This window comes from Rhinatrema bivittatum, chromosome 6 (assembly GCF_901001135.1).
Source record: "Rhinatrema bivittatum chromosome 6, aRhiBiv1.1, whole genome shotgun sequence".
Classification (NCBI taxonomy): domain Eukaryota; kingdom Metazoa; phylum Chordata; class Amphibia; order Gymnophiona; family Rhinatrematidae; genus Rhinatrema; species Rhinatrema bivittatum.
Window position 1 is genome coordinate 297,710,597 of NC_042620.1, and position 8,916 is coordinate 297,719,512.

Consider the following 8,916-nt stretch of genomic DNA (forward strand, 5'->3'; position numbering starts at 1 on the left):
CATCTCTAAGTTGAAGAGCTCTAACCTATTTAGCCTGTCTTCATAAGGGAGCCATTCCATTCCTTTTATCATTTTTTTTAACCCTTCTCTGTATCTTTTCTAGTTCCGCTGTATCTTTCTTGAGATGGGGCAACCAGAAGGGCACACAATACTCGAGGTGCGACCGCATCATAGATCTATGCAGAGGCGTCATGAGATTCCTAGTTCTAACATTCTGTTTGCTCTTTGACTGCCATCACGCATATTGTCCACAATAACAGCAAGACCATTCTCCTGGATGGGGAAACCCAGCACGGTGTATCTATAGTTAGGATTCTTGTTTACACTTGTCCACATTAAATTTCATCTGCCATTTAGCTGCCCAGGTGTCCGGCCTCACGAGGTCCTCCTGCAGTTTCTCCCACCTCATCTTAGCATAGTGCCCCCCTAGTCCCAGTGCCTCTTCCCTCTCTTGGCTCCCAGCTCAGCTGCAGGCTCCCTGCATGGATTGATAGATTTGTGCAGTCCCATGCTGTTCCTGTACAGACGTGCTCCCTCAGGCTCGCCATTGCTAGGGAACGCCAAACCATGGAGCTTCAAGCTTCCTGCTCTTAGGTTACTGCCATGATGATGTGATTCAGAGCTGACCTGAAAAAAATAAAATTCAGACAAATTGAATAACCTAATGCAAACCAGAATGGGGAGAGCCCCGAATATTCCTCTCAAGCTACCTATTCAAAAACTAAACTCAAACATCCTTTAAACACCCCCATCAAACATAGAGGCTGATGTACAAAACTGCAAATGGGTTTGTGTAAATGGCTCAGTAAAACATAAAACAATTTGTGTTGCTGGTTCATTTTAATACTATGCTTCATGGAAGACTGCATATGAAATTGCAGATTTTTATTTATTTATTTATTTATTTATTTATTTTTGCAAAAATGTTTCTACGTTTCCCTAAGGTGTAGTTAATGTAATTTTGCATAAGTATTGTGATCTGCTTTCCAAATGCAAAATTTTGCAAATGTGATTTTATGTGCTGTTTGCCATTCCATTGTGCAGAATCATGTTTGTGAAACTGTTCATGCACACTGGCCTCAGAGTTTGAAAAGACTTTTAGTGGGAATGTGGGACAAAACACCAAAACTTTGGAGAGAGAGAGCACTAATCTGTAAACCAGTCAGGGCAATAGAGGAAGTATTCAAGAATGTGACACTCCTCATCCAGGGAGAGTTATATAGCAGGTGGCACAAATTCAGTTAAAACCTACATCAGTATTCAAACTAATTTTTGGTTCAAATACTATTTTTTGGAAATCATTCAGGGTTGTCGGCAAGTTTCTAATATCATGAACAGAAGAGTGTTCTGCTGTGGGAGCCAATCTCCCACTCTTCCATTCGGCATCCAGGGAATAGCTGAAGGACAGGACTGCTGGCATCTGGCTGGGAAGGAGGAGGTGCAAGTGCAGCAGTGACAGCACCATCACCACCAGAGCGAGAGGAGGCGGGGCTAAGCTGGAAAGGGGGGGGGAGGGGGGGCGAAAAAGAATTGAGAGAAGAGACCTGCTGCTTATGCTTTCTACAGCAAAATGAGGCTTGAATAATCATATCCAGCTCCGAAGGCCTGCCCCAGCACTCAGAAAACATGTGCAGGCAGAGCTGGGAATGTCTGAGATCTGCTTCTCCTGAGATTAGCTGGGAGGAAGGGCGTGGGACTGCAAACTTTCTACCTCCAGGCCTCCCCTTCCCCCACCCAGAATTACGTTTTTGCTTGGTTTGTAGTTTTTGCTCGATAATAAAATAGGCTCCAGCCATTGGTGTCTGGCTCGGTGTCTTTTTTTCCCCCTCATTATTTGTCCTTATCCTTATACCATTCTTTGTTTTCTGTCTCTCTCTGGTGTCCTTCCTTTTCTTTTTCTCTTTAAGTTCTATTTATTCCTTCCTTATTTTTTTCCTTTAGCTGTGGATAATTTAACACTTTTTCATCGTTCTTTTTCTGTCCCCTTTTTTCTCCTCTTCCTACTTGTCCTACCAGATCTCCTTTCACCCTTCCTCCTCTTTCTCCTGCATTCTCTCCTCCATTCTTTGTTCCCCTTCCCTTATTGTCCTGGATTCTTCCCCATCCCAACACAGGATCCTGTCCTTCTCTAGTTCCTGCCATCCCTGGTCCTCACACTCTCACCCCTTTCTCTTCCTCTTTCCCATTCCCCACATTTTTTTCTGCCCCATCTTCCTTTAATTCAGCTCTCTCTCCTCCTTACTATCACCTTCGCCATCCTCATCTCCCCTCACTCTTGTTCTCCCCTTTCCATTCTAACACTCTCCCTTCTCTCCCCCCCCCCCCCCACACACTTGCCCTTTTCTTTCTCCCTCTTCCCACACACACTCTTGTTTATTTATTTATTTAGGTGCTTTTTTTTATACCGACATTCATGATACAGATCATATCATGTCGGTTTACAGGGAACAATGGGCAATACCCTTAACATAAACAAATATAGCGAAAAGTTACAATAAAACAGGGGTGTTCGAACTGGGAGGAGGAAGAGCCAGAGGCAAGAGTAACTCAGAACTAAATAATATGTCATATACAGTATCAGAATTGTATCAGAACTAAATAATATCCGGTCATATACAGTATCAGAATTGGGGTATATTGACTAGAGGACCTTGGAGTGTTCCTGTAGTTGGGGAGGTCTCAGATCAGGGGAAGGTTTGTAGAAATAGCCAAGTCTTGAGGTTTTTTTTGAACGTATGTAGACAGGGTTCTTGTCTAAGATCAGGCGTTCCAGATGATTGGCGCCGCTGTCGAGAAGGCTCGATCTTTGGTGGATGAGTGGAGTGTGGATTTGGCTGAGGGAGGGTGAAGCGAGCCCTTGTAAGCTTCTCTAATGGGTCTAGAAGAGATGTGCCGCGTGAGTGGGTGGTGGATGTCGATGGGTGTCCTGTTATAAATAGCTTTGTGAACGATGGTGAGACACTTGTGTAGGATTCAAAAGCTTACAGGGAGCCAGTGCAGATTTTTTTAGGATGGGTGTGATGTGGTCTCTTCTGTTGGAATTTGTTAGAATTCTGGCGGCCGAGTTTTGAAGCATCTGAAGCGGTTTGGTGGAGGAGGCGGGAAGGCCTAGTAGAATGGAATTGCAGTACTCTTGTTCTCCTCTTTCACTTACTTCCCCAACTCTTGCTCTCTTCTCTGGCTGTTTCCTTTCACTCCCCAACATTCTTGTCCATCCCCTTGTTTGTCCCTCTCTTCCCATCCTTGCTCTCCCCTCTCCTCTTACACACTCTCTTGCACCATCCTCTCACTGCTCCCTCCCAGCACTCTCTGCTCTCTATTCACTGCCTCCCCACACTCACTCTTGCTTTCCTTTTGGCTTCCCTCCCACACGCGCTCTTGTTCTCTCCTTTCTCTGCTCTCATACCACACAGTTTCTCTCTCCCCCCTTTGGTCTCGCTCCGTCCATTGCTCACACATGCACATTTTCTCTTGCTTTCTCTGTGCTCCCCCTACCCCTCTTCATTCCCCATCTTGCCCTCTCCTTTACTCCATACTCTTGCTGCTGATTGATTCAGTCAGAGGTGGGAGAAGGAGAATTAGCAGCTGGAGCAAGCTGAGCAATTCCTCCTTTCTCCTTCAGCCTCCCTCCTAGTACCTGTCTTCTGCTGTGCGTGCTCAGCACAGGTTGAGGAAAGAGGCAGCAAGGCTGAGAAGGTGAGGTGATATCTAGGAGATCCTGAAGATCTGCAGTTGGGTCTCTAAATCTGGAGTCCCCAGATGAAATCCAGAGCCTTCATAGGGATGTGTATAATGCTGGTAACATTTTGCCAGTTTGTTTTCTGGCAGTACCCACTATGAGGTCAATATTCAAAGCCATTTAGCAAGTTATCTGACTAAATGGTAAGTTTTGAATATACCCAGTATTATTTGGCTAACTTTTAGCCAGATTAAGTTATTATAATGCTAAAGGTTAGCCAAATAAGTAAAGGGCATTTTGGGGGCACTCAACTTATCTGGCTAACCGATATTTGGGGTTAGTTGAATAAGTTATTCTGTTAACTCAAGACGTTCCTACTAGCAGGTCTAAAGTTATCCAGCCTCGTATGGCTGCATAATTTTAGCTTTAACTGGCTATATTAAAGTGTATAGCCGGTTAAGTGGCACTGCAGTACAAAAAACTATCCGGCAGACTTAGCGTCCCAAATGACAACTCCCCCACCCAAGTCATGGCAACAGGTGCTACTGAGCCAAGCATCCCATCTAAAGGAATTTTAAAAATGAAATAGAAAATTGGTCTGGCACTAGCCTGTCCCCACCCCATCCCCTTGCACACTCTGCGGTTCCACAGCTTTTAGGTTAAAAACACCTCCTCTGGCCTCCCCCCTGACTCCTATCCCTTTACCCCGACCCTAGCCCGCTCATTCTCCTGGTACCTTTAAGTCTGATACCCTTCAGGCTGAATCGTGCAATGACATAGCAACTCAGAAAGTGCCAGGCCGAGGTGGCAGCCCCAGAGTACCAAGATCCAGGCTGAAGAATGGCAAACTTGAAGGACCCGGGAGGGAGGGAGGCTTGAGGAAGTGTCTTTTTAACCTAAAAGATGTAGAATGGTGTGTGTGTGTGTAAAATGGGAGTCGCCAGACCACTTTCTATTCAATTTTTTAATCCCTTTAGAGGGGTTTGAGGGGGAGATGCCTGGCCCATTACGGCCCATTGCCATAGTTTGGGTGTGTCGGGGGGCTGTCATGTAAGCTGCTTTGTATTGCAACACCATTTAATTGGCTATATTCTTTTGAATATAGCTAAAGTTATCTGGCCACATGAGGGCAGACAACTTAAAACCTAACCAGTGATAGTCATAAGATAGCCACCAGTTATGTTTAAATGTTATCCATTAATTGAGGATATTCAGCAGGATGTTTATCCTGCTGAATATCCAGGATAACTCATCTAGCTAAATTTAGCCAGATAAGTTAGCCATTCTAATGTCTTTTAATAGTGGCCTCCATGCATATGTCACGGTTTCGCTTGCTGTACAGCCTCACCGTGCCCTGATCCCCTCCACTATGACACCTCCTGACCAGCAGAAGCCTCCCATGATCTCTGTTCCCAGCTATCCAAGCCATCTCCTCACTGCCCACCTGACTCGGCAGGTGGTGCAGCCTCCTGTCCACCAGGGGTCCTCACCGAGTTTAAACACCAGCCTTGCCAAGATTTGCCTCACTACTTGCACCACACCCAACCAAGCTCCAGTCCCATTTAACCCTTCCTTGCCAGAACTAGATGCCTCTTCATGGAGTCAACCTTGGCTCTCTGACCCAGCTGCTCTTACCTTGCTCCTAGTCTTGTGGCCTTCTAGGCCTTACCTTGCCTAGTGGCCTCTGGGTCTTATGCTTAGTGGCCTGTGGGCCTTCTGTATCGCTGCCTTCAGGCTTCAGTGTTTTTTGTTCTGTGTTGTCTTATCTAGTCCTTATCTTGTCTTGTCCTGGTCTGCCTTGTCTAGCCCTGCCCTTGTCTGGTCTTGTCCAGCTTTGTCCAGTCCAGTTCCTAGTATCCATGTCCAACCATGCTATTGCCTTGCCTTGCCTCTCCTCAGTCTGTATCCATTCCCAGTCCCTGCTCAGTATCCTATCCAAGCTTGTGCCTGTATCCAGTCCCAGTCCCTGCTCAGTATCCTGCCCAAGCCTGTGTCTGTATCCTGTCCCAGTCTCTGCTCAGTATCCTATCCAAGCCTGTGTCTGTATCCAGTCCTAGTCCCTGCTCAGTATCCTATCCAAGCCTGTGTCTGTATCCAGTCCCAGTCTCTGCTCAGTATCCTATCCAAGCCTTTGTCTGTATCCAGTCCCAGTCCCTGCTCAGTATCCTATCCAAGCCTGTGTCTGTATCCTGTCCCAGTCTCTGCTCAGTATCCTATCCAAGCCTGTGTCTGTATCCAGTCCTAGTCCCTGCTCAGTATCCTATCCAAGCCTTTGTCTGTATCCATTCCCAGTCCGTGTTTGGTATCCTGTCCATTCTTGTCCAGCTTGTTCCCATATCCAGCTCCCTGCCTGTTCCATACCCAGATTTCTGCTTCCAGCCTGTCTCTGCCCACAAGGCCTGTATTTATTTATTTATTTATAACATTTTTTATATACCGACAACCGTTTGCACATCGTATCGGTTTACATGTAACTTGCAACTTGAACCAGGACAGCCGCCGCAGTGGCAGACGCCTTTACATAGAACAAAAACTACAGGAGGATTTTAAAGTAAATTAACTAAGTGACAGGATAACTGGACTAGGGATGGTAAGACATATAAACTGGGATAAAATCAAATACAGAGTATGAATAATTAAGAACGGTAAATATTCTAATTACACTATATACAGGGAGGTTAATCGGCGTGGAGACTTACATGTTAGACTGAAAGGGGGATTTAAGGGGGTAGAGAATAAAAGGAGAGGGGGTGGTGGAGTTCAAAGAGGAGGGGTGGAGTTCAAAGGGGGAAGAAGGAGGAGGAGATGGATCTCAGTTCCAGCTTGTGCCTGCCCTGCCTTGTCCAGCCTCGTTGTAAGCCCTACTGGACCCCAGAACCAAGGGCTCAACTTGTGGGGGAGGGCTTTGGCTAGGCAGAAGACCAGCCTGGTTTCCAGCCGTGACCACAGACCAGTCATGATGTTCTGCCATCGTAGCCAAGCCCTACTGGCCCCTAGAACCCAAGGGCTCAACCTGTGGGGGAGGGGAGTGGCCAGGCAGAAGACCGGTCCTCGTCCAGCCCCACAATTGGGGGTAGTGTATTCTGACCCCATCCAGGCACCCCATGACAACATGTAATCTGTGTTTAACCAACGTCTGCTGTTTACTGATACTGCATGCAGAAGTGACTTTTCTGTTAGGATGTTAAAAACTGAATTACATGGTTAAATCTGCCCAGAGAAGGTAAAATTGATCTTTTTGGAATGGTGGTACAGAAAAAAATGAAAGACATACAGGGGTACTAGCCTAGTAAATGCATAATAAGATTTACCTAAATCTGGATTATTTTTATTTTTTATATATTTTATGCTTTTTATTTTGTATATTTTGTATGTTTTTAATGAATTGCATCTATTTCAACTTGAATTGTCTATGCAGGTATCCACATCTTGCTGTGTTCTGGGAGTCTCTTTGGGATTTGTGTGTTTATCTTTGCATAGACTGATTAAGAGACTGATTCATAAAGCTGCAGTAAGGTTTTAACATGGAAAATCTGCACTATTATTGAGTAGCCCCCTCTGAATAAAATGGGATGTGTGGTAAACAACATGGGTTTCCTGAATTAAAAACGTAAGGTCGATTTTAAAAGGAGCATGCATGTGCCCATGCATGCACATATCTGCGCATGAGAGAAGATACACTAGAATTTTTAATTGTGCGTGCATTTATGTGCGTATGTTTTAAAATGCACCAACCACACATAAGTATGCTCCTAATTTTAAGAGGTTACTGGAGCACAGCTAGCACGCGTGTCTTCAATAGTACCTTGTCGGCTTTTACACACATATGTCAGCAAATTTTAAAACATGCTCACGTGAGGCACATTTCCAGTTTTCCAATTAGTTAATAGCAAGGTCTTTCAGACTCTCTGGTTCTTCATTCTGCATGCCGCCCGGTTGACCCGGACTCCTAAAACTCAAGATCTACAGACTTGCTCCTCATCAGGAGCAGCAGTAATGTTACGAGGATATCTAGTGTATATATGCTGCAGGTTTTGTTTTTAAAATTTTGAGTTAAGTCTTGGTGCTGCCCTGGAATGCCCATGTCCATGCCCCGCCTATGCCCTGCCCCTTTTTCACCCCCTTATCCCAATGTAACCCCAGTCTTTAAAAAAAAAAGCTCCAGGGGTGATCCAGGAAACTATAGACCTAGCTTCAGTGCAGGGAAAAATCATGGAAACTGTTCTAAAAAACAAAATCACAGAGCATATAGAAAGACATGGTTTAATGGAACACAGTCAACATGGATTTACCCAAGGCAAGTCTTGCCTCACAAATCTGCTGCATTTTTTTGAAAGGGTTAAGAAAAGTGGATAAAGGTGAGCTGGTGGATGTAGTGTATTTGGATTTTCAAATGGTGTTTGACAAAGTGTCCCATGAGAAACTCCTGAGAAAATGAATTGGGATGAGAAGCAATGTCCTATTGTGGATTGCAAACTGGTTAAAAGATAGGAAACAGAGAATAGGATTACATGATAGGCTTTCTCAGTGAAGAAAGGTAGTGAAGTGCTTCAGGGATCTCTACTGGGACCTGTGCTTTTTAATATATTTATAAATGATCTGTAAAAGGGAACAAGTGAATTGATTAAATTTGCAGATGATACAAAATTATTCCAAGTTATTAAATCACAAGCAGATTGTGAAACATTGCCAGAGGATCTTTCAAAACTGGAATATTTATTTATTTATTTTTAATTTTTATATACCGATGTTCCTGTATAGCATACATATCGCACCGGTTTACAGAGAACTGAACTATCGCCTCTGGGGCGGATACATTGGAACAGGTAGAAAATGAACTTACAGTGAAACAGATGGACTACTGGGCTGATGACTGATGAAATTAAATGTGGACAATTGCAAAGTGATGCACATGGGGAAAAGTAACCATACTGATTTTACACAGTTAGGATCCATATTAGGAGTTACCTTCCAGGAAAAAGATCTAGGCATCATAGTGGATATTACATTGAAATAGTTGGCTCAGTGTGCTGTGGCAGTCAAAACAAAGAAAACAGAATGTTAGGAAAGGAGAATAAAACAGCGAATGTCATAACGCCCCTGTATCGTTCCATGGTGAGGCCGCACTTAAGAGTACTATGTGCAGTTCTGGTCTCTACATCTCAGAAAGATATAGCTGCATTGAAAAGGTACAGAGAAGGGCAACCAAAATGATAAAGGAGATGGAATGACTCCCC